Below are 25,625 nucleotides of genomic sequence, written 5' to 3' on the forward strand. Positions count from 1 at the left end.
TTCCGCAGATCCAACTATGCAACCGCTTTCCATGCTGGCTTCTCAAGTGGGTCACGGGGTACGTTGATCCTGGTACATAAGAGAGTCCCATTTCAGCTGGGTGGGGTTCAAGCAGACCCAAGAGGCCGCTTCGTGTTGGTGACCGGGGATATACAGGGCAACTCCTGGGGCATAGTTGCCGCATATGCACCCCCATCGCTCACTCAAGACCTAACAGATCTTTAAACACTACTGCTAGATACACAGGTGGACCACTGGGTGTTGGGAGGGGATTTGAATGAGGTGATGGATGTGGTTCGGGACAGAACACACGTGGGCTCCAGAAACCCCAACCACTAGACCGAACTAAACTCATTCGACAGGGCATTTGGTTGGGTAGACGTTAGGCGTGCACTACAACCAACAAACACCAGCTTCTCCTTTATCTCGGGGGCGCACAAATCTCTATTGCGCATTGACTACTTCTCTGTCCCACGGAACATGACACACAGACTCCAAACGGCCACACACCTGGCCCATGGCATCTCAGACCCCTCCCCACTGATTATGTCCATCAAACACGGCCCCAAAATGCACAATTGTACCTGGCATCTCAATTCATACTACCTTGGGATCCCAGAAGTTATGGAGGGACTCGCCCAAAAGACGGATGAATATTTCTCCCTGAACAAAGGTTTGGTTGAAAGCCCCGTCACACTCTGGGAGGGATACAAAGCGGTTCTCCGGGGCAAGGTGATCTCTCTGGTGGTGGCCCGACATGTGTCGCACAACCCGGAAATAACAGAGGCTTAGGACAACATTGCCAGGATCGAAGAAGAGTACCTCGCGATGGGGACAGAGGCCGCAAAAGAGGCACTAGTGACGGCCCAGGAGACACTACAGAATCTGGCCCTAGACAATTCCAGAATGGCCCACTGGGTCATGCGTAGCCAGATATACGAAACAGGGGACAAGGCAGGTAAGAACTGGCCTGGTTAGAGAGGCGGGAAAGTAACAAAGGGTTTGTGCACTCTATACAGGGACCCACGAGGGAACTACTCTCCGAAGATGCCGAGATAGCTGAGACACTCGCGACATTCTATGAGCCGCAATAGTCCCCCCCCCCACCGCCACTTCCGAGTCCTACAGATACAAACCTCCTGGACTCTGTATCACTCCCAAAACTCTCTGAGCAACAGATAGGGAGGCTTGAGGAAGAAATCACGGAGGAGGAGGTAGCAGATGCCCTGACCCAACTCCAAACCGGGAAAGTGCCGGGCCCCAATGGCTTCCCGGTGGAAACGTGGAAAAGGCTAGGAGAACCGATCATAGGCCACGTGCACCGCATGCTGGTCTGCTCCCGCGATGTAGGCCGGCTCCCCCATGACCTCCGACAAGCAGCCATAGTGGTGATCCCAAAACCCGGGAAGCTGCCGGAGCTCTGCGCCTCGTACAGACCAATCTTCCTTATCAACGTGGAGGCTAAGGTCCTTGCCCGTGTCCTCGTCAATCGTCTTCTGGGGGACATCCATTTCCTGGTCCATCCAGACCAATGTGACTTTATGCTGTCAAGGTCCACTCGGATGAGCCTCCGGAGGGTGCAGCTTGCCATAGATCAAGCCACTGAGATAGATGACCCACTATCATTATTGGCGGTAAATTTTGAAAAAGCTTTTGACTCGGTGGGTGGTCTGCCCTCTGGGCCATTATGGAAAGGATGGGATTCGGCGCCAACTATATGGCATGGGTAAAACTGCTGTATGAATCTCCTGAAGCATCTGTGAGGGTTAACGGTACTGCCTCCAGCCAGGACCCTCCGGCTCGGGCGGTGCACTAGGCAGGGCTGTCCCTTTTCCCCCTTGCTGTTCATACTGGCCATAGAACCTCAGGCGATTTGGCTCCGGTCATCAACGGAATGGTCTGACTTTGCGTGGCCGTGGGGCGGGGAAGACCGGGTCTCACTCTACGCAGACGACTTTCTGTACTACTTGAGCAACCTCAAGTCCTCATGTCTGGCGGTCACAAACTTCCTTAACCAGTATCAGTCCTTCTGCGGTCTGAAAGTAAATTCCCCAAAAACGGTTCTCTTCCCTCTTCAGGGGGGCGACGGCGCAATTACCAGGCAATGCCCCTATTCGGTCTCCATCCAAAACTTTACATACCTAGGTATCACTATCAGCCATACCCCCGCAGAGTTTACCTGCCTAAACCTTCAGCCGGTGATCGACAGATGTGTTACAGACGTTACCCACTGGCAAGCACTCCCACTGACATTGCTGGGACGGGCGGCTCTGTTTAAAATGCTCTCTCTCCCACGCTTCCTCTACGTTCTCCAGAATGCCCCCTACACTTCCCTCACTCAACCTTCAGGGTCATAGAGACAGCCCTTCGGGGACTCATCTGGGGCGGGAAACAACCCTGCATAGCACTGAAAACCCTACAGCGATCAGTTTGGGAAGGAGGTATCGGGCTCCCATGCCTCCGGGCATACTATTGGGCCACCCAACTGGGGGTGGCGAATGACCCAGGGCTCTCACACATGGGAGGGGAGATAAAAATTTGGGGGACTATCACACCCCTCCGGGTGCTTTATGGGGCCGAAGGGGACATGGCTGGCCTGTCCGAGATGTCGAGGCAGATTTGCAGGGTCTGGGCAGAAGCCACCCGACACATGGGCTGGGGGGGGAAACCTACGCTGGACCAACCTCTCTGGAATAATGCACACATCCAGGAAATTGGAATACGAACCCTGGCAGACATGGTACAAGATGGGCACATAGCAACATTCACTGATACACAGGATAAATTCATGCTACCCCCGAGGGAAAGATTCAGACACATGCAAGTCACGCACGCCATCCAGACCCAATTCCCAACACCAGCCGATGTTCCTAAATGCTCCCCCCTGGAGGCAAACATGCTCCACACTGGGATACCGGCCAAAGCCACATCAACACTCTATCAGGTAATCAATGCCTTCAGGACACAAGAACTCACTGGGCTCTGGGAAAAATGGGAGCGGGTAGTGGGCACACTAGAAGCGGAGGAATGGGTGGAGGCCCTGATGTCCCCCCTGGAGATTGGGATAGACTCCAAGCTCCGCCTAATACAATTCAAGATACTCCATCAAGCATATTACTCCAGGACCTCTATGTTGAAGTGGGGGCTGGTGGAAGATGGGGTCTGCTTGCGGTGTCGCAGGGCAGAGGGTACCTTTTTCCACATGCTCGTTCAGGACCTTTGGACCCAATGCATTCGCAGGATAAGTACAGCCCTGGGTTATTGGGTCCCACTGGACCCTAAGATGGTGATACTGGCCATCTGGGGAGAGGTGGACTATAATAAATATGAGAAGACCTGCATCTTGGTAGCCCTGGAACTGGGGAAAAGACTCATCACCTCCACATGGGGATCCCCGGATAAACTGTGCATAAATAGATGGCTATGAAATGGACCGATGAGCATCATTGGAGAAAAGGACATACACTGCCAGAGGCTGCCCCAGGAAGTACTTTATGGTGTGGGGGAAATGGGCAGAGCGTGCGTGATCTCAGAGACCAAAGGGTATAAGACAATGGGGATACAGAGGCTGTGGGCTGCCCCCTGGAGTCTGACCGCCTAGCCCCCCCTCCTCCCACATGTGTTGCCCCCAAACCACCCCAGCATGTGCAAGGTAGTAGCAATGATGTGGTGACCCTTCTCCCCCTCTTTTGTCTTTGAATACTGCTTGCCATTGACCAGCTAATGTGACCTGTTTATGCTATATGTTTAATAAAAAGAACTATTAAAAAAAACATTAAAATAAATCACATTCAGTGGGAATTCCCGCCAGTGTAGATGCAGTGTTGTGGGATCATATGCAATATGGTCGGATGCAGAATCTACAGGCTTGGGTTTAGCGAAATTGTGCTACCAATTTAGAATGCATCGAAAGTTGATTAATCTCCTCTAAGCAGGAATACACTTCTATGATTTTGTGGCAGTGTAATACGTTTCCCTCCCACTTCACTTTGCAGATTGGGTCTTACTAGAGCAGGTTTCTCCCCTTTGTGCGGAGTGTGATGTGTGAGGTTTGAATGTTTATTTAAAATTGCATCATTTTTTATGCAACGGAAATGTCCCAACTAAGCTCCTATTCATCCCAAAAGCTCTTTTTAAATGCATAGGCCTTTATAAATTCTCTGTATGGCTATGTGGGGTGCAATGAAAGGCCCCAAATTGAAGGTCTTTTTTCAAATGAAAAACAGGATTTTTTAACACTGACACAAAAACGGCTTTGAGTGTGTGTTTGCAGGTAAAACTGAAGGGCCATGTGAAAAAGGCCTACCTTTCATTACCAAAGGAAAAAAACAGCATTTTAATCCACAAAGGAAGGAGGAATTCAAAGGTCCCTTTCACTCGAAAAACAGGATTTGTAAATACTGACACAAAAACCACTCTGCATGTGTGTTTGCAAGTTAAACAGTTTCAATATGAAAAATGTGCAGCACCTAACATACAAATGTCACGGATAAGACACGGTGCATGTTGGCAAAAAAATGATGTCTATAATGTATATAAACGGAGGCGTTTGTAGAGGCATTTGTCTTGGACTGTGATAGACTAAGTCTGTCTACACTGCTTGCTACTAGAAGGAGGGGCTATTCTTTGAAAACTTCACTCGACGTGGAGCGTCCGTGCAGGTGTTTGTAGAGGCGTTTGTCTTGGGCTGTGGTAGACTGGAGTCTGTCTACCCTGCTTGCTGTTAGAAGGAGTAGCTATTCTTTAAAAACATCATTCCGACGCAGAACTGTTTGTCTTGGGCTGTGGTAGACTGGAGTCTGTCTACCCTGCTTGCTGTTAGAAGGAGGGGCTATTCTTTAAAAACATCATTCCGACGCAGAACTGTTTGTCTTGGGCTGTGGTAGACTGGAGTCTGTCTACCCTGCTTGCTGTTAGAAGGAGGGGCTATTCTTTAAAAACATCATTCCGACGCAGAACTGTTTGTCTTGGGCTGTGGTAGACTGGAGTCTGTCTACCCTGCTTGCTGTTAGAAGGAGGGGCTATTCTTTAAAAACATCATTCCGACGCAGAACTGTTTGTCTTGAGCTGTGGTAGACTGGAGTCTGTCTACCCTGCTTGCTGTTAGAAGGAGGGGTTATTCTTTAAAAACTGCATTCCGAAGCGGAGCGTCCGCAGAGGCGCTTGCTGTCTTTGACTGTGACAGCTCAATGGAATCCAGCCGCTTCCATGATTCGCTCCACAGCACAATAAGGTACAATTCTTCTCCCCTCTGTTTCTGCATAATCATCCCTCCCGTTGGTCGAACCGCAAGAACTATTATTAATTGACTCACTGTTTCAATACTTCTTGGTGACTGCGGGGTCCCGTTCCCTTTGAACCGAGCTCCTTCATCATCTCTGCATACACAAATGCTGCTCCCAGAGTGACTTTGGAGCCTTCCTTGCCAGCACTTTGAATTCCTTGCCTCCACACCGGGTAACTGCGGAGCTGTTGTTGTCAGCTCTTTGAGCCCATTATTTCAACACAGGGTGACTGCGGAGCTGTTCTCGTCAGCTCCTTGATTCCAAGATTCCAAACTGTGACCCTCAGAACTGGTATTAGAAGCCAAATTAACAGTGCTGAGCCAACTCACTCCCTGGTCATTCCGAAAAATGTATCTACCATGGATGTTTCCCCCAGCCTTTCCAACATTGTGTATTGAAAACACAGAGGAACCATGTAACGAAGCAGACATTGTTGCTGCTTTAAGGCATAATTTAGGGGTTGCAAATACAAATGTGATATGGAAAACAACAAAATGGAATTAAAAAAAGGGGAGCTAAAGCAAATTCCATCATCAAGAAAACAGGACCTCCTATCCTGATGTCTCCCATAGATGGTCAATGCATAATACATTACTTTCCCAAATAGGGACCTGCACTGAAGTAAAATATTCTCAGCCTATTAGAAAGTCTGCCATTCTAGATCACAGACAGATGAACGTGGTAATGGACTTAAGCATAATAGAATGTGCGTCTCGGTTCTACTTCCGGCGACTTGCGAGATCACAGAAAGTGTCATCCAACAGACATGCGACGCCTCAAGAATTGGATCACCAAAAGAATTGACTGATTATTTATCTCAAGTGAACCGTGATGAGCAGTCAATCTCCTCTCCTGATTGCTGTACTCAACCTAGTGAGAGCGCAATTCATCACACTTTGCGAGAGGCTGGTAACTTTGTAAAGCTATCTTCCCCCAGACTCTCAGCACTCGACATGGTATTAAGCTTGTTTGTCGAATTATATGATAATATCTGGGAAGAGGTTAAGGCCCATACGACTCTGCTAAGTGCGATAATTATTAAAGTTGAAGATTTGGAAGCTTGTGTAGGGCATTTAGCATTACAGAGTTTCGTTCCAACTGTTCGAGAGTCTTGTCATAGTAATATGAGATCTGCAGGTAACGACCCTATAACAATTGATGACTCTGTTGTAGAGGTAATCTCTTCACGTAACATTGTCTCTACATCAGTTCCATCCTTTCCAGGTCCCGGTATTGCTTCACAAAACACTTTCCACAGGGGTCATATTATGCAAACAGTAGCTATGGTGCACACACAGGGCATAGAAGCCCCTGACATTTCAAGAGGTAGAAGCACACAAAAAAAATAGAAACTGATAAAACGACAAAATGCCTCCTCCCACAAATGGTTACGTAATCGCTCTATTGTTGAATCCTTACAAAAACCACACAAGCAGACAAAACGTTTACAAAGTCAACTGACACCAGTCATAGAAGAAAGCGTCACAGAGTTACAACTTGCCTTGTCAGCTGGGAACTCAATTTCCTGTACACCACTATCCCTGCCTGTGCTGAACCAAATGTTTGGGAAAACCTTATTTTTGCCGTTAAAACTCTTTGTGATGTAAAAAGCACCCTTTATTCAGCTCGCTATGGGGTATCAGCTCAGGTGATCAGTGACGCTCCACCACCCCTGAAGGTTGATGTTGGTCTACAAACGATGCTCAAAACAGTAACCTTCAGGGAGGCTGTGACCCTACAGGGAGGAATGTACCATCTTGCTAGTAGCTCTTCCTTGGTTCTGAAACCTACATTCCTCCCCCTGAAAGCCTCCCAGTGAATCACCAGTGTGCCGAACAATCACTGTAAGTGTGACAGTAGGCAAATGAATGTTGTACCAAGTATGACCTTAAATTGTGAAGCAATGGTGCAAACAGACAGGGTTTGGGATATTGAGTATGCAGTAAGTGGATCTGGCAATTTTGGTCAGCCGCCTATGCACCCAAATTTTAGATGTACCCCTATCCCTATTGTTATGAAGCCTATACCACTCTCTCAGAATGCACCCCTTGTATTCACTGCTCCCACGAAGGGTTAATGTAACTGTGATAAGGGGCAGATGTATGCTGCACTAAACATGATTTCAAAATGCGGGGTTGCTGTACAGTTTGATGGAGCAAGGGATTCTGATTGTGTAGCAGGCGTGGCCAACCACTTTGGCTAGCCCCCCTTGACTAATTCACTCATAATTCCCCTGGCAGGCCCCCACAAAGGAAACCAACACTTGGATTTTTGAATAAATTGTATGTTCCAAGAGGGTGGCGATCTGACTCTTTCCCTGCTATAAATACTACCACAGACCTCTGTCCCCACATCCCTGACATGTTTAATAATACTTAGGATGCATTAATACGACCGCATTAATACGACTAATTTGCAAACTATCAAAAAGGACAGATATCCACTGTATAATGCCTTTGATCAAGGAAAACACATCTCTATTCACACAAACCTGAGCGACTCTAATCACTCGACTTTTTCTTTGAAAGTATTAAGACCTATATTGAAGGCGAGTCCCCATGGTAACAAGCATACACCTGATGCTGGGAAAATGCAGGTGATCTCCAGCTTACTTGGAGATAGCTTTCCTATTTGCCTAAATCGTACCAGTGTGCTGGTGATATTTTCAGAAATTCCTTCTCTGAGTTCTCTTTCCTCTGCAGATATTGAAAGAGTGGTTTTCCCAAACAGTAAGAATATGATGCAGTCACTGCTTTACTTCCAAAAGAGATGGGTATGTGATCTGATTCTGTCAGAAAGGGTCCTCCTAAATAGCATGGGCTTCTCAATTGCTCAATGGACTGAACATCAGCAAATTTCTCAGATCCCATGGTCGAGGGACACTTCATTCATTACTAAAGCAACAAGTGCCCAATATAATACTGACAGGGCTTGTAACCAGATCCAAACACCTAATTTTAGAGCTCAAGGGGCAGGGAGACACAACCATCTTAGATTTAAGCAGAGACAGTGATGTACCTAGTCCACCCCTAAACCAAATCGGAAAATAAGAATTGAAGTTACTTTCCTGGAACTCTAGAGGCAAGATGCACTTGCTGACAAATCTTGACACAGTTGCCATTCTACAAAGTAACAATTGTTTAATGCTCCAGGAAACGTGGATAACCTCCATTCCTTCTTCAGATGGGTTTAAAGTATTTGCTCAGCCTGCAAAACCAAGCTGTGGGGTAGACCCTCAGGTAGCCTTATGACTGCTCTTCGCAATGATCTTTGTTTATCTGGCCAACAGATACAAAACCTTGCGTACGGTGTGCTAGCTATAGAAGTGTCAGTACACACAGACAACGTCCCTGCATTAGGTGTCTAAGGTGTCTAAGGGTGTAGAGGTGTTAGAGGACTTCTTATTTATTATCACTCTGCTAGTCTCTACTTGGAGGTCCAAAGTTGGTTATAGATATGTTCTCCTGGCTGGCCACCTAAATACCATCTGTATTCCATCAAGCCTCGAAGGTAATTGGTGGGACTATTATTCGGCGCTTACAGTCCCTGACCTAAAATCAAAAACAGGCTGGCAGTGGAGCAATACCGTGACCTCTATGGGTCTCCAAATGATTAATGGGCAGATAGGAGCTGGCTTAGATGTCCAATATACTTGGTGCAGAGGTTCTAGTAGATCAACTTTGTACTATATTTATGCTGATGAAAGGATGTTAGAGCTTTGCTCTGAATTTACAATAATTGAAAACACATGGAGTGATCATTGTATTCTAAAAGCTAAATTCACTCTTCCTCTTAAAATTAAAGAGCAGATGACGATCGGGCCCATCAATCTGAAAGTGACCTCCAGCAGAAATGCTGTTCGTTGGTCTTTGAGAAACATTGAGATACTGACCAGTGAATTCAATGAGATGAATGCCACACCACTTAAGAGAGGAAACTGGCAGTCTTCAATGTGGGAAATTTAGAGTCAGTCCTCGAAGAACTAATGATAGCTGCTATAAATAATCCAAACTTAAAAAAGCAGAAAATAAATAAGAAACGTACTCATGTCTTTGATGAAAAGCTAGCATTTATGAAGGCAGACATGAGATGGGCTCTCAGACTAATAATGATATGATATGGCATTTATAAGCTCTAATAAGCTTGAATATGCCCTCCATAGTAAAGCTAGCCAAATGTATAGCTGAAAAACAAAGATATAGATATTTCTGTAAGTTCAGTCGTTCATCGCTACTACAACGGGATCGAGAGACTATGCTTAAGATAATTACTTAAAAAAGATTTGGGTGAGGTTCTGGTACATAATCAATGGGCAGGAAGAGTAAGTTTATCACCTCACAGCTAAAAGCTGTGGAAGAACCTGCTTTGGTGACTTTCTTTTCAGATCTATACGCCCCAGGCAAAGCCAGCCATTATCTACTGTCTATCAGTCTGATGCTGATATGTCTTTGGAAACGAACATCACAGTAAAACTGAACAAAGTACATAAATTGAGAACTTTATGTAAATCATCCAGAGCAGCTGGTCCAAATGGCCTTACCAATAGCACCCTATAGAAGGACCCTACTATTTGGGAAAATGCACTAAATATCCTTTTCAAGAGTATTATTAACTCGAAAACGTTTCCTAAATCTTGGCAGACTGTCATGTTGTTCCTATTTTTAAAAAGGGAGCAAGATCACATCCGAAAACCTAGAGACCGATCTCGCTGTTAGATGATGACAGTCAGATTTTTGCATCTGTTCTACTTCAACACCTTGAAACATGGGCTACTTCATCCAATAGGGTATCCATATTTCAGTCAGGCTTTTGCAAGGCACACTCCACAAACCTTAATGGTCTTATATTAAAAGCCTTCAAAGAATTAGCCTGGTCTTCACCTGCCAGCTGCATATATGTTTCATCTGTCGATCGGGCCAGGTTGTGGGGAAAATTAGCAGGCTAGGGAATTCCACCTGGACTCATAAAATCCATCAATGGGCTCCTCAAGAACTCCAGTATTCAGGTCAGATTAAATAGAGAGGGGGTTAAGTCCAGTCGTATTCCCACCCTCTCCGGCCTTAGGCAGGGCTGTACCCTTGCAGCTTGTTTATTTAACCGATATGTCTCTGATGTTAATGATTACTTGACCGCAGCTACTCTTGTGTCTCCCAAGGTGGGCGACGGGAAGTTACCGTGGTTAGCCTATAGAGACGATTTCCAGTTTGATAAATCTTGTGTAGGTTTAAAAAGGCTGCTTTCAGCGTTTTCATCTTTTTACAGACAACAACAGCATTCTTATCAACCCGAAAAAACTAAAATACTTGCCTTTACAAGATTTAAGAAACAAAGGGCTCAAATGTGGTCCTGGGAGAATGCAACAATTAAAGCCGCATCCAATATGATATATTTGGGCTCCCCTATATCTTCCACCCCAGTCTACAGCAACATAAGACAAAGCCTCCTCCAAAAATCTACTCTCCTGCTCAGTCAACTGAAACATTACATCAAAAATGTGGATCTTATTCAATTATCCCAGCAGTAAAACTATATGAAGGGAAAGTAATTACAAAAGTCATTTACCGGCTGGAACTTTACTTTCATGTTTATCCAAAATGGTTGGATTTAGCAGAAGCCAAGATTTGGTGGAGGATATTGGTTGTTCCCCAATGCTGTCCCTCTTGCGGCCATAAGATTTGAACTAGGCCTTGTCTCTATCAGAGCACAAGTAGAGTGGAACGTATTGTCTTTTTTTTTTAAATTGCTTGTACCAGTGCCTACCTCATTATATGCTGATCTGAATCTATGCATGAATGTTAATCCCAGGGGAAAGTCTACTAATTGTATTGCTTAGATTCTTGTAGCTAATGAACAAATTCTGCTAAGCCTACATTTGAATATCAATGATCTATTTGCAAATCCGATAAAGGTAAAAAATGATTCATATGACAAGGATTGGATTGATACAGTAGAGACATTTCATAGGTACCCCTCAAGGATCCACCTCTGTACTGAACATAAGAAAAGAGGCACATTGCTGTCTTACAATTTTTCTTAGATTTTGTTGGAATATTCTACCCAGCAATGAAATCTCCCTGAGGAGAGGTCTCATCACAGCAGCTGAATCTGGATTTATGTTCTGTACGAAAATGGACATAGAGGAAACCACCTGACATTTCATTTTAAATTGTCCAGCACTCCATGACATGAGTAAGTGCTATTTAGGAAATCTGTTTTTACTCAATCATTGGTGTTCAGAGGATTATCTTTCGCAAAGATGTCTGTATGGTGATAATGTTCACAATAAGATAGCAGTAGCAGCCTTTTTGAAATCTATTGAACTTAAATCAACAAATTGCTAATTATTGTTTAATCTCTTGTTTGTTTGTGTTTAAGTTAGGACAGCGTAGCCGATAATATAATGAAAAATGTTTGTGACAATTTAATAATTGTTTTAATACTTTTCTGTTTTCTTGTATCTTCTATCATTCTCAGTTCTAAGTTTATCTTAATGTTTTGAATATGACATTGGCTATTTTGTTTTATTAAGGAGATATGTAATGTGATGAAATGGTCACATTTTTACTTGGAGTTTTGTAAATGTTTTATAAACCACAAACAAATACATTTTTAAAACAATTTAAAAATATGTTTTGCATACAAAATACCAGCAGACATTTGAAAAGAATATCCCACCTAGTTTCCATAAAAACATTTATGTTGGATCAGAGGCAAACCCTTTTGCTGGCTATGGGACACATGTCACAAATACTCCCCCACCTGAAAGTCTCGTTAACATCCCCCTGGCTACTTTACAACTGAAATAAAATGTTGCCTCTGGAAGGTGTGGAAACCAATTGTCCTTTAGACTAGTTGTCTCTGCAGGACAATTTCTTTTGGCTGATGCATGACCAAAATGTGAGAAGGAGATGTGAAAAAGGGGACTACCATTAAGGGAGGGTGAAACTCCAACTTCAAAGAGCAAACAAACAACTTAAAAGAGACCATAAAATCTCTGGGCACACTCTAGCCCAGAGAGACAAATGGCTGCACGAAGCAGAGCTCCCATTTGCTGAACATACAGAAATACAATTAATTTAAAAGGACTATTATAACTTAGGCCTTTTTCCCAGTAACCATAAGTCAGATTTTCTTTATTTATATGTCAATTTTTAGGTAGTTGCCAGGCAATTTTGGAGCTATACAATTCATCCACCTATGACTTGGGGAACTGTAATGGCCATACAGAGACACTAAGGGCACAAATGGAGAGAAGCACCGAGAGCCTGAGGGGGGAACTGCATGCGACGTCCAAAGACGTATGTGCCGAACTTGCCGCAGTGCGCCGTGTGCTCACTGAGCTCTCGCAAACCCTTAGGGACATGCATGGACGTGAGCAGGCAGAGACATCATCCGTTGCAAGTTCCGTCCAGGGCAGCCCCCAACGTAGATCTGGGAGGAACCTGCGCTCCACAAGCAGGGGTGCCCCTGATACCCGCAGAGGGGGCTTGCAATAGCGACTGCCCACTGACAATGAGCATCTTTGGACACTGGTGTTCGGGGGGGAGGTAGGAGGGTGGAGGGGGTGTGTTGGGCTCACTTGGGTGGCGGGTCGATAGGGTGTTCAATATGATATCACATATGCCATAAACAGTGCACGATCAACCAATGAGATGTGTGGACATTGATCTTTGTGTACTAGGCCATCATAGGCGTACAGCCCATATTGTGCATGTCCCAGACACACACAGTGCCACGAGTCCCGTGTCCATGTATCAGCCACCAGGCGTGAGTGCTAGAAGCATACATCAATGAGATGCTGACGAATGTCACGGCCCTCCGGTGCCTCGCAGACTCCTTGAGGTGCTGCCACATCCCCACCCTCATCATGACCATCATCAGGTGCTTGCAGTTCTGCGTCAGGGGGCATGGGCACATTTCTACGTACGCAGATGTTGTGGAGCATGACACATGCCATCACCATCTTTGCAACCTTCTCATGGCGGTACAGGAGTGCCCCGCCAGACCTGCTGAGGCAGCGGAAACGACCCTTCAGTAGGCCGAATGCCTGTTCGATGACTACACGGGTACGTGAGTGGGCATGGTTGTAGTCCTCCTCATGCTGGTCCCGTGGGTTCCGGACTGGTGTGAGGAGCCATCTCTTCAGTGGATATCCAGCATCACCTGTATGTGGACGATAAACGTATGATGTGGAATGCCATTGCTACGTACGCACACCCCCCCCCCCTTCCTGCCAGGTCATTGCCGAATCACATACCCCACATTATCATGCATGTAATGTGACTCACCGAGTAGCCAGGATCTGTTCCCTGCGTGTCGCTCCATGTAGCGTGGTATTGTAGAGTTCCTCAAGACCATAGAATCATGGGTTGATCCAGGGAATCTGGCACAACAATGTGTAATGATCCTGTTGGAGTCACACACCATTTGTACATTCAGAGAATGAAATTGTTTTCGGTTGCGGTACTGGGCCTCCATGGCATGTGGGACGACCAATTCCACATGGGTGCAGTCGATGGCACCAATGCAACCCGGTATGCCGGCAAGTGCATGGAATCCCACTTTTGTGTTGGTAATTTCCTGCTCCGAGCGTGGTAGGGAGATGTAGTCGTCTGCGTGCTGCAGGAGGGCATCGAGCACTTGCAATAGTGTCCGTGAGAACAGTGGCTGAGAAATGCCATGCAACTGTCCGACTGTGTGCTGGTAGGTGCCTGTGGCCAGGAAGTGGAGTACAGACACCACCTTCAGTAGGGGTGGGATGGCGGTTGGGCTATCTATCATGCTGACAAGGTCAGCCTGTGTCATGTCCACAATGGCGGCTATGGTGTCCCGGTCCAGACGGTAGAGGGTGTGGATCTGCTCATCAGTGAGGTTGAACGGATGTGCTCGGAGGCGTGGGATTGCGGGCTGCCTGCGTGGTGGTAGTGGCTGTGCTGGCGGCCCTTGCTGGCCCTGCCTTGCCCTCCTCCTCCTCCTGCGTCTCCTCCGTGCGGCCGGTTGTAGTTGGTGTTCGTCTTCTTCTTGGAGTTGGAGTACTTGCAGTGCTATCATGTCCCCCAGGGCCAACATCGCGAGTCCTGCCGGTAGCATTTCGGTGTGGTTGTGGGAGGAGACTGGGTGTGCAATTTATGTGTTTTCAGGCTGTATGGCCTCCACCTGTGGTGATTCATTCCACCTGGGCAAACTGCTCTCCCCTTTGGCCGAGCACGTCCCGCACACAACGCTGCAATTCGAGGAATGGCATCTTGCTATTGCAATCATGTATTTGTACCCGATGGCCGTGTAACATTTGTTGATATGTACATTCGGCTATGGTCCCATTGTTTCACATACTATCTGTGCAGTCGCGAACAGACTTGTGAAGGGTCAGTGGAACGTAGTACTCGAGTAACGGTGGGCCCTCATGCATCACTGTACCGAGTTGCAACGACGGGCGGGGCGTCCCATTTGTGGGTGAAGGCAGTTGCCATTTTCACACACAGCCGCACTCGATGGATTAATTAGTGATTCCAAACGGCCACAGATGCCTCTTCGACGTGATGTTGCAAATGAGAAATTCGAAGGGCGGCGCTTTCGGTTTTCAGCTAGCGGCGAGGAAATGCCCACAGGTCTGACTGCAAATATAACGTTCTATTGTTCAATGTCCTTGAGACAGGGGCCATGGCGAGGAAGCAATGATTGATATGAATAGTTTGGGATGCGCAATAGCGACGTGGGCGATGAGGCCGGACGTTCCCAAATACATGTTACTTCACAACACTGGAATTACGGGCTGGGGCACTGTGGATTTTGCAGGCTGCATAACGCACAGACTCAATGGATATTTCTAATGTTATGTGAGTAAATATTCAGGCGTTTTAATCCCGGGATGAGGGAATGATGAATGGATGCATGGGCAGGTGATTTGATACAGAGTTTGCCATGTACAGGGCTTCTTGGGATCTATCCGCCTCCCCTACGCTATGTGATGCAGGGCTGCCATAGTGGGACCATCGTCTATCTGGCCTTGTTGAGCCCTCCCTGTCTCGACGCGCCCTCAGACACTTGTGTCCATGCACGTTACCAATCCCATCTGATGGATTCTGTTTTGACAGACGCATGCACAGGTACACTCGTTTGTGATGGTGTTTACACCTCGATATAGATAGTTATGAGTCGCAAGTGGTTTTGGGGTGGTGATGAACCTTTGGAGTGGGCTAGCATGCATATGGCTGTGGATTTAGTGTGATCATTGAAGTGAGTTGTTGGAATGTAGTTCTGATGGCCATTCTGTTCTTTTTCATTTCTTTTGGTTGACAGGTATCTCCTCCCCTTTTGCCACTGCCATCTGTATGCCACTCCTGCAGATGGGTTTTACTCCCGACACCTGCTGCTTCGTGTTAATCAGTGGAGCAGCATTACGATCTTATGGGACGATCGCCAATGAGCCACATGCCCTTACGCAGTACTGGTGGCTCGGAGCAACATTTTGGCCTTTCAGCTGGACTAGTGCCTCCCCATTGGGACGGCCCTGCGGTTCTGTGCGCTTCCATGTTGCCTTTTCGTACGTGAATGTGGCTCTGTGTACCATGATGGAACAGGGCGTCACACAAGTAGTGGCTGGTCATTTCTTGCGGATGCAGCCCACAATGGTGAAATGTGTTTTGGAGTTCATGGCCTGATGGCTGTATTGGCTTGGTGATTTTGTTGTGCATTAAATTTCTATTCTGATTTGGCCCGTGTAGCGTTCTTCTTTGCAAGTGATGTGGCATATTCCTATTTGGGGAGCGATGTATTGTGAGGAGATCCAGCTTCGGAGTTTAGTTGCGTGGTACTGTACTGGGCGCGTTTGCCTACGAAGCCCGTGAGGTCAGGGATGGGGGCTGCCAATGTTGTCATGCTCAGGGGCGGGGGATTGGGTTTTGTGTAACAGATGCCGGTCAGCCAGGTGGACTGGTGGAATGATGTGATTTTCGGAATATTGCTGGTCACAGGTGCCTGTGTTTGCGTGCGTTTCTTGGTGGGGGACTGTGGTCATGTCCATTGGGATGGCTTCTGTATTCGTGCCATCTGTGCCCTGCAGCTCCCATTGGCCCCTCTTGTGTTTCATTTGTTCGTTGGCATGCATGGGTGACTTGTACATTTCACTGGTTGCATTGTGACTTCATTGCACCTACGGGGAGTTGTACTTTGTGGGCAGGGAGCGGTGTACAGGCACTCAGTGGGGCCGTTTACGGTTGATTCGCGATGCCGTACTTCTCACCATGGCGGAATGGTACATTCCGCCATGCTTGATGGCGTTAGGTACATGTCCGCTAGGGTCGGAATTGGCGTACCCTTGCGCCATGGTGGTGTTTACGGTTTGGCATGGCGCGCGCGCGCGTGCTTGGTGCAGTTAGCGTTGGCGTTCACTACGGTGTCGCTAATGGCTTCGTACTTTGCGGTGACGGGTCATAGTCGCACCGAGCGCTATTCGATGGCGGTATTGCATTTCCGCCATCGTTTTTCGATTTCCGCCAGGGTCGTAATGAGGGCCACTGTGTTTTGCCATCTAATGCTTAAATATGCCCAATTCCTTAATATGTTAAATACATCATTTTATCAGTGGTGCCATTAAAACATGCAAACGTTCATTCATACTGATTTATCTCCCATAGTTGTATACTTAAAATGACAGTGCACCGGGCATGTTTTCTGCTGTCAGAGAAAGAAAGACATTTTATCTTTGAAATTAATTCAAATGTTTTGAATGAAATACATTGCAGCAAAAGCAGCAAAAAACAAACATTGTTAATTCTGAAACATATAGTGATCTTGGTAGCAAGACATGCAGGATACAGATAAGTAATTTGCTTCATGCGAGAATTGAAGCTGTTCTCCATTTGAAGACAGATGGCATGTTGGCTTATGGAAATAAGGATGAAATACATTTGTATTTGTATTTGCATTTGTTTTATTTGTTACGCGCACCGTCAGACCCGGAGGCTTCAGGGCGCAACTTGAACAGGGTTACATAAAGAGCATAGATCTATACATACTTTAGACACAGGATGAGTGTATATACAAAATATTATAGAAAATATTCGGAACTTATATCATATATCAATATACATAATGTACAGAGTAGAGGTTAGAACAGAACCTCTACCGGGACAGGGCTCCAGGTACATATGTGAGCCATATTTCAAGGCTGATTGAAGAGCCAGGTTTTCGTTTTGGCCTTGAAAGCGCTAAAGGACTCTTCAGATCTAATGATGAAGGGGAGGGCATTCCAAAGCTTTGAAGCTAGGACGGGGAAGCTTGAGCCACCCGCTTTTTGCAGTTTGAACCTAGGGATAGTTAAACAGTGGGTCTGGGCGATTCTTTAAGGTCGGGTGGGCGCGTGGCGGGATAGCCGGCTGCAGAGGTACAGGGGGGCTTGGTTGGCCAGGCATTTGTGAGTGAGGCCTAAGGATTTTAGTGAAATTCACTGTTTGACAGGTAGCCAATGTAGGTTGGATCTAGATTCGGAGATGTGGTGGTTTTGCGGGATGTTTAGAGCCGCTCTAATAGCGTTATTCTGGGTAATTTGTAATTTGTTCAGATTCTCTTGGCTGGTTCCTAAGTAGAGGGGGCTGCCATAGTCGATTTTGGCCATGATAAGGGTTCTGGCCAGTGTGACCGCATTCGGGGTGGTCAGAAATGGCCTGCAGGCTGCAATGAGTTTGCAGGTGTATGCTGAGGCTGATCTGACTGCATTTGTTTGTCGGGATAAGGATAAAGTGGCGTCAAGGTAGAAGCCTAAGGTGTTAGTGTCTTTCGAAACTTGGATGGTGTTGCTATCAATGGTAAACGACTGGAAGGACGGCTCACGTTTACTAAGGCGTTGTGTAGTGCCCAAGATGAGGAGCTCAGTCTTGTCATCATTGAGGCATAACTGGTGTTGTGCCATCCAAGCTTGGATGACCAGGTAGATGTCATGCATGGCCTTAGTGTCAGCTAAGTAGTCTCCAGTGATGGGAATGAGTATCTGGGTGTTGTCAGCGTAATTCGTATAAGAGACACCCAGATAGTCAAGTACATCAAAGAGCGGTTTCATAAAAACATTATAGAGTGTTGGCGACAGGCAAGAGCCCTGAGGGACGCTACAGTGATTGGGGAAGGATCTGCAGCTGCGGATTGAGAAAAGACCCGCATAGATCTATTACTCAGAAATTTGATCCAGGCCGTAGCTGACGGAGAGAAATGGGCAGCAGAGTGGAGATGCCTGCATAGGATTTGGTGATTGACCAGATTGAATGCCGCAGAGAGGTCGAGTAGAAGTAATATGGCTAGTTTGCCCTTGTCCTTCAAAACTTCAGTTTGAGTTTTTAGGTCTAGTAGAGCTTTCACTGTTCCGTGTCTGGGGCGGAAACCAGATTGTCTAAGACCTAGAAGATTATTGGATTCCAAGTACTCTTGGATTTGCAGGTATGCTGCACGGTCTAACATTTTTAGCAGCAACGGGACGGTAGTTGTAGGTCTGTAGTTGGTGGGTATGCTTGGGTCTACAGAGGGTTTTCTGAGCAGTGGGATCACCCATGCATCCTTAAGGATGTCTGGGACAGTTCCTGTTTTAAAGGAGGCTTTGATGAAGGATGTAATAAATGGGGCCAAATCGTGGGCAGATTCCTTGATAATGGGGGCAGGGATCACCCTGGCAGTTGGAAGGTTTGATCCTCAGGATGATGTCTTCCACCTCCGCAATAGTGAGTGGTGAGAAGGCAAACTGTTTGAGATTAGATTGGGCAAGTCAGGGGAGAGGGCCCCACCAGGGGTGGGAGGGCGATTGTCCAGTTTCATGCTGTCTTGTTTGGTTATGGTTTTAGATTGTAGCATGGTGATTTTATTTAGTAAGGCTGCCTGAATATTAGCACACCATTTACTATCTTTAATGCAGGTGTCAGGGGGGGTAGCTGGGGTTTTGAGCTCTTTTAGGATCTTAAAGAGTTCCTTGGAGTTAGATTCAGCTTGCAGGATACGGTTATTAAGGGAGTCTTTTTTCACCTCGATAATGGCTGCTTTGTAGGTGATCGATGCCAGGAGGAAACCATCTTTGTGCGCGTCAGAAGGGTGACTTTTCCGACGATTTTCGGCACAATTTATGGTTTTACGGAGCGCTCTTAACTGTGGTGAGAACCAAGAGTTAAGGTGTGCCCGTGGTTTAGCCTTCCTAAGTTTGATGGGGGCAATAGAGTCTATAGATGTGAGCAGACTATGGTTATAGATGTCAGCTAGGCTAGTGGGGCCATTGCAAGAGTCAGTAGCAGCTTTAAGCGATGGGAGTAGCAAAGGGAGAAGTTTCTCCTTGGTTATGTCCTTTTTATTTCTGGTAGGGAAAGCTGGAGCTATCAGAGTCGGGACACGGGGGGTGGCTTCAAGGTGATGATGTGGTGGTCGGACCATAAGCAAGGGGTATTGGCAAGGACATTAATATTGCAATTAGAGCCGGCTAGCCAGTCAAGGGTCCTGCCTTTAGAATGCGTGGGTTCTTGGATGTGCAGGGTGAAGCCAGAGTTAGACAGGGCATTTTCCAAGTCTAATGCAATAGGATCTTTAGGGTCGCCGAGTCCCAAATTAAAGTCGCCTAGGATGATAATTTGTGAGTTGGTTTTTGCATTGTCAAGGAGGAGAGTGGAGATTTTGCCGATAAAGGAAGGTGTGGGGCCTGGGGGCCTGTAGATGAGGTGGAGGGTGGCTGTTTGATTGGGCGTTAGTGAGAGTTTGACTGATAGTAATTCAGCTGACTCAAGTTTGGTGTTGGTCGATACTCTTAAATCTAGAGTGATTTTATGGATGATGGCCACGCCACCACCGCTGGTGTGGGCAGCAGAGGTGCGGTCACATCTCGTGATACCGTAGCCGGATGGTATGGCAAGAGTCATGGAGGGGCCGGATGCGGCATGTAGCCAGGTTTCAGATATGGCAATAAAGTCAAGATCTGAAGATTTTATGAGGTCTGCTATGTCTAGTGCGTGCGCTGGGAGGGATCTGGCGCTGATAAGAGCGCCCTTGATGACCGGCAGTTTCGCCTCTGTGGAGAGGATTTGCTATTAGTGGGTGAGGCGGGTGAGCACGGTGGTGTATGTAATCTTCGCTTGGAGAAGTTACTGCGGGTAGGTCGTATGCGGAATCTGGTGCCAAGTCTCTTGTTTCTGAGAGATAAGGAACACGGTTGGTTCGTAGTGGGTTTGCTAGCAAAGTGTTCCAGCCAGAAGGCCGGGTCATTGAAGTATGGGTTGGTGTCAGTGTTGATGTGATGAAGGCCTATGATAGGCATCGTGGGGCCCATTGTGGGGGTCACACTACGCAGAGTCGGGTGGACAAGGCTTGGGTGAATCGGGGTGTCTGAAGGCTGATTGATTGTCGGCCGTGGGGGACATGTGAGTAGCTGAGTGGTAATTGCTGCTTGAAGGGGTAGAACGTGGTGCAGTATAAGGAGCGCCCTAAGGCAGCTGGGCCCTTGGGGCAACTGTGTGATCTTGTGTGAAATGCTACTAGGAATGGGCTGGGTTCCGTCACATGTCTTGCAGAGTTGGACAAGTGACCAACTAGATCCAGATTGTTTTGTTGGGGGCATGCACTTGGCTCACACTCTCCAGATTGATCAAGAGTGGAGTCCACCACTGGCAGCTCATTTGCCCCCTCATGTAACACCACCTAGGGCATAAAGACCAGGGTTCGAGCAGTATGCTGTGGGGTACTAGCATAAATTGTCAGAACCAGCGCAGAAATATTGTCTTATAGTATCATTGCTGTCATTATGCGCAAAACAAACATGAGTATGTTCTTATATGGGAACACTGGCATATATTCATGTAGCCAGTATGGAAATATATGGGCACAGCCAGCATTAATCTGTTTTTATGCTTGCACATATTGTGGGGAAAAGGAATCATGAAAATATGTTGGAGAAATGCTGTGCTGTGACTTGCATCTGTTGAATTTGTATTGGTAAACAATAACTTGACTCCCCTTTGCCCCCCCCCCCCCCCAGTGCCTCACATAAACACATAATCACGTTCAAGGTGTGCATGTGATAGGCACTGTGTGGCCAAAGGAAGTGATATGGTATTTTATTTACTGGGAATCTATGACAGATGCTCAGTAAAAAATGCCATTCCTGAGCCCCCCAGTGCCTCCCACGCACACAGTTGAAATTTGTGCCTGCGAGGCACTGGTCCACTGGGAGGCAGACATGGCATTTTTTACTGGGCATATATTGCCAGTACAAAATGCAGTATCAAACCAAAATAGGGAATGCCCAAAGTTTCGAATCACAATATACCAAAATTGAGAACCACATTTTTTTTAACACATATATGTGGAAGGGTGGGATAAGTATATAAGAAATGTTGGGACGTATTGGGGGGTCTGCGGGGGTCTCCCCCCGCATATATATGCTGTTAAAAGGGGTAAAGAAATCCCTATTTTGGGATTCAAAAGTATTTTTTTGTGTGAATTCAAATAGAATTCTTTGAATCTATGGCGGTCCCCTCAGATTCCTTTGCCTCGTACACACAATCACATTAATAATGAATGTGATTATATGTGAGTGTGAGGTGCTGGACTACCAAGGGGAAGGCATGGCATTTTTTACTGGGCATCTTTGATAAAGCAAGCATGATAATAGTTATTACGTGGCTGGACTGACATTTTGGTGCAGCTAGTCTAGCCATTTCTTACTGCGGCATGACATTTTGTATTTGGTATCTTCAATAAAGCAAGCATGATAAGTGTTATTATGTAGTTTGACTGGCATTTTGGTGCAGCCAGTTTGGATATATCTTTGTACTGCGGCATGCAATATGTTAAAGCCTACAGGAGTATGGTGTGGAGGCACTGGCATAAATTGGCAGCACCAGCGTGGACACATTGGGCTTCATTAGGACCCTGGCGCTCCCGTAATGACGGTGCTGGTACGAGACCGGCACCGTTCATTACGGGATGCCCTATTACGAGGCCTGCTAGCGGGTCCCGCTTTTCACATCTGGTCTGACCAGACGTGAAAAGTGGGACCCGCTAGCAGGCCAGGATGCTAACAACGGGCCCGTCATTAACGCCCCTATGGGGCTCAAATAGGAATGGGGATTGATTTTTACCGGGTCCAAGAAAACGGCAATTACCGGGTCCGCCAAGGTCGGTATAGCCCGGTTCTTGCTCTTTTCTTGGACCCTGTAAAAAATCATTACCAGCGGCAGCCGTGCCCTTAATAAGGGCAGGGCTACCACCACGGTCGTAATGAGGCCCATTGTCTTATAGTATCATTACTGGCATTACTGTGCATGGTGGTGACTTGCCTCTATCGCATTCATGAGCTACTCTACAATACCAATTGCAAACTGCCCTTTGCTTCAATTGTTCAAAAAAATGTGCTTTAAAATGCACAATTTTAACTCCTTATTTAAAACTACGCTCGGTCACTAAGACACATTTGGGGGAACTATTTACGCGTAAAAATTCACCAGCAGCCACTGCCCCTCGCTCATGGTCTCAGTGATTTGACACATTTGGGGGAACTATTTACGCGTAAAAATTCACCAGCCGCCACTGCCCCTCGCTCATGGTCTCAGTGATTTGACACATTTGGAGGAACTATTTACGCGTAAAAATTCACCAGCCGCCACTGCCCCTCGCTCATGGTCTCAGTGATTTAAGTGAAGCCCTTCCGTTCTTCATGTCTGCTTTTAGACAATGTCACCAGGCCCTAAAGCGTAGAGAAGAGTGTCTGATGCCAACAGGATGGCAGAGGACTTTTATATCTGCTCTGTGGATGGACATGGAGTTCTAAACAACTGATGGAAAAACCGAGGAGTGGTGCAGGCTTATCAAAGGCCTCCATCAGAGGGAAGGCCTCCAGGGCAATCTTACAGGAGCCTCGCCTCGCCTCGTGCCTCCTGCCTCCCTGAAAGCATCAGTTTCCCAAGCTCCTACCAGTGTGGGAGGGAGTGGTTGGGAGAGGTGCTCCTCTACTTGTTTTTATTACGTTTTACTCTTCCTATAATTTTATTTATTAAAAAAAATAATCTATTGTGGAATGGTCTTGTTTTAAAATAAAAGTGTAGGAAGAGGTTGAAACTCCCACTTCTTTGCACTGCACTGAACGTTCCCTTTAACAGTAGGGGCGGGTGTGAAGGGGTTTGTATTGCGTGTGGGAGGGCCCCTGGTGATAGCGGTTGTGGGAGGATGGACAGGCCAGCAGGGAGCATAGTGCGACTACTTCCAAGGGGGATTTTTCTAAATCCCTCTCTTTTTCTCTTACTCTTTCGATGCTAATCTGTGCTCTTCTCTCCTCACCATGTTGTCTGTGCTTCTTTCCCTCCAGAGCTTCTTACATAAAAACAGAGAATCCTGTAGAGTTTATCACATCTACTTTACCCCCAACCCTGCCGCTGCTCCAAAAAATAAAGCATTGACAAAGCCAATAGTTTGGGCTGTTGTACAGTGAAAACATTTTCTGAGCTCACATCCACACTGACAAATTTAGGGGGGAGAATGATATGTCAAGAGGTAGGGGAGAGAGGGTAGGGGGGTGCATGAATGAATACAAATGTGGGGATTTATAATTGAATGTGTGAATGAATGCCATGAGGAATAGATGAATGAGTAAGGGGGTGCTACTGGAGGGTTGAATGAAACATTGTGAAGAGGGATAAATGAATGGAGGTTTAAGGTCATTATGAGGAAATATAGACCGATAAAATGAATAGGTGTGGATCAGGTGAATGCAACATCGACTAAGCTCCTAGGGGTGGATGAGTGTGAGGAAGGGCGAAGCAATGAGAATGTTAGGATGGGTGAATGAGTGAGTGCGAGGGCAGCAGTGTGAAGGTCACATGATTCAGCTGCTTGAGCAGGAGCAGCCTGGGAGTTGGAGCGCGGGCAGCACAAAGGGCAATGGTGGGAGAGTGATGACATATGCAGTAATTTACTGAAAACTGGGGACACTCCACGATTCACGCGCGGTCTTCCAGCAGCACTCCGCCGTCCCTGTGTCAGGAGAGCGGCCGCTGTGGTTAGCTGCTCATCCCACCAGCAGCCTTGCCCTGGGACGGATGCAGTTGACACTGTCGTGCCCAACCCACATAGTGGCAGAGACAGCTTTCAGTGCAGAGCGGTGAGCTGTATCCTGCGGGACACAGCCATTCTTAGTGATTCAAGGGAAATGGCGGTGGATGAATATTTGAAGTTGGGTGGAGGGCTTTAAGATCCGGGTGAACAGCTCAGAGGTAATGCGCCTGTTTTGGAAGCAAGAAAATGCAGAGCAGCACAGCTTTGACACCTAGTCCCACGCTTCGGAGTGCAACATTAGAAACCAATTTATTATTTATTTTCTGAAAAATATATTTCTCGTGAATTAGCGCAAACAACCTATTGTTACGTAATGTAGGAGGTTTGGGGTGGTCCTCACAAAACAAACCTTTTTTTGAACTAATTTATTTATTTGGTTTATTTATATGACATTTGTAGGGTGCATATACATAAGTGTTCCCAGGCACCACAAGACTAGATGGGTGGGGGAAACATGGGAACAAAGTAGAACAAAAACGGTTATATTGGCCTTGTGCAGACCTTCCAGGATATTGCGGCATGAAATGGCAAATTTTGTGGCATGAAATGGCAAATTTTGCGGCACAAACCTTTATTTATTTCATTTTTGTGGGACATTTTGTATTAAGTGGAGGGTGTAAGATTACCACATTGTAGGAAAGAGGCAGAGTGCAAGGCTACAAGAGAGCCAGGGTTCATTATTATTTATCTTTTGTATTAATTTAATAGGAAGAGTCCTGGATGTCTCTGGCTTGGCAGAACAGTGTTTGATTTGGCTACATTTTTGGTTTAATGTACATGCCTATTTAATAGTATTATCTAAATTGATAATTATCACTTGCAATGCTGAAACTTTTCCCCTTTTATGTTATCCAATCCCCCAAACAACCACACATCACGCAGCTCGCCAACACCCCATTACAACTTGCATTCCTGAACCTCTCACTCTGTCATACAAATACTCACGTGCTATGTCACACTGTCAAGTCACAATTTGCACTGCCCAGCCCCTGCCATACTCCAAATCATACTCCCAACTCACACCTTACACTCTACAATTCCTCCCGCTATATACAGTCCTTCATTCTTTTGTGCTGCTTCTGCATCTTGCATCCTTTCTCCCATTCTATCGCACTCTTCCCTCATCCTTTATGCCAATCTGCAGCTCACTGCCTCTTTCTGGCCAACAGCTTCCTCTCTGCTTTCTGGCTCACTGACCACACGCTCCCTCTACTTTCTGTACCTCTGCTCGCTCTCAGATTTCTGGCCCATCCCATCACTGCTTCCTCTGCT

The sequence above is a fragment of the Ambystoma mexicanum genome, chromosome 2q, assembly GCF_040938575.1.
Source record: "Ambystoma mexicanum isolate Mex_15411 chromosome 2q, UKY_AmexF1_1, whole genome shotgun sequence".
NCBI classification, from domain to species: Eukaryota; Metazoa; Chordata; class Amphibia; order Caudata; family Ambystomatidae; genus Ambystoma; species Ambystoma mexicanum.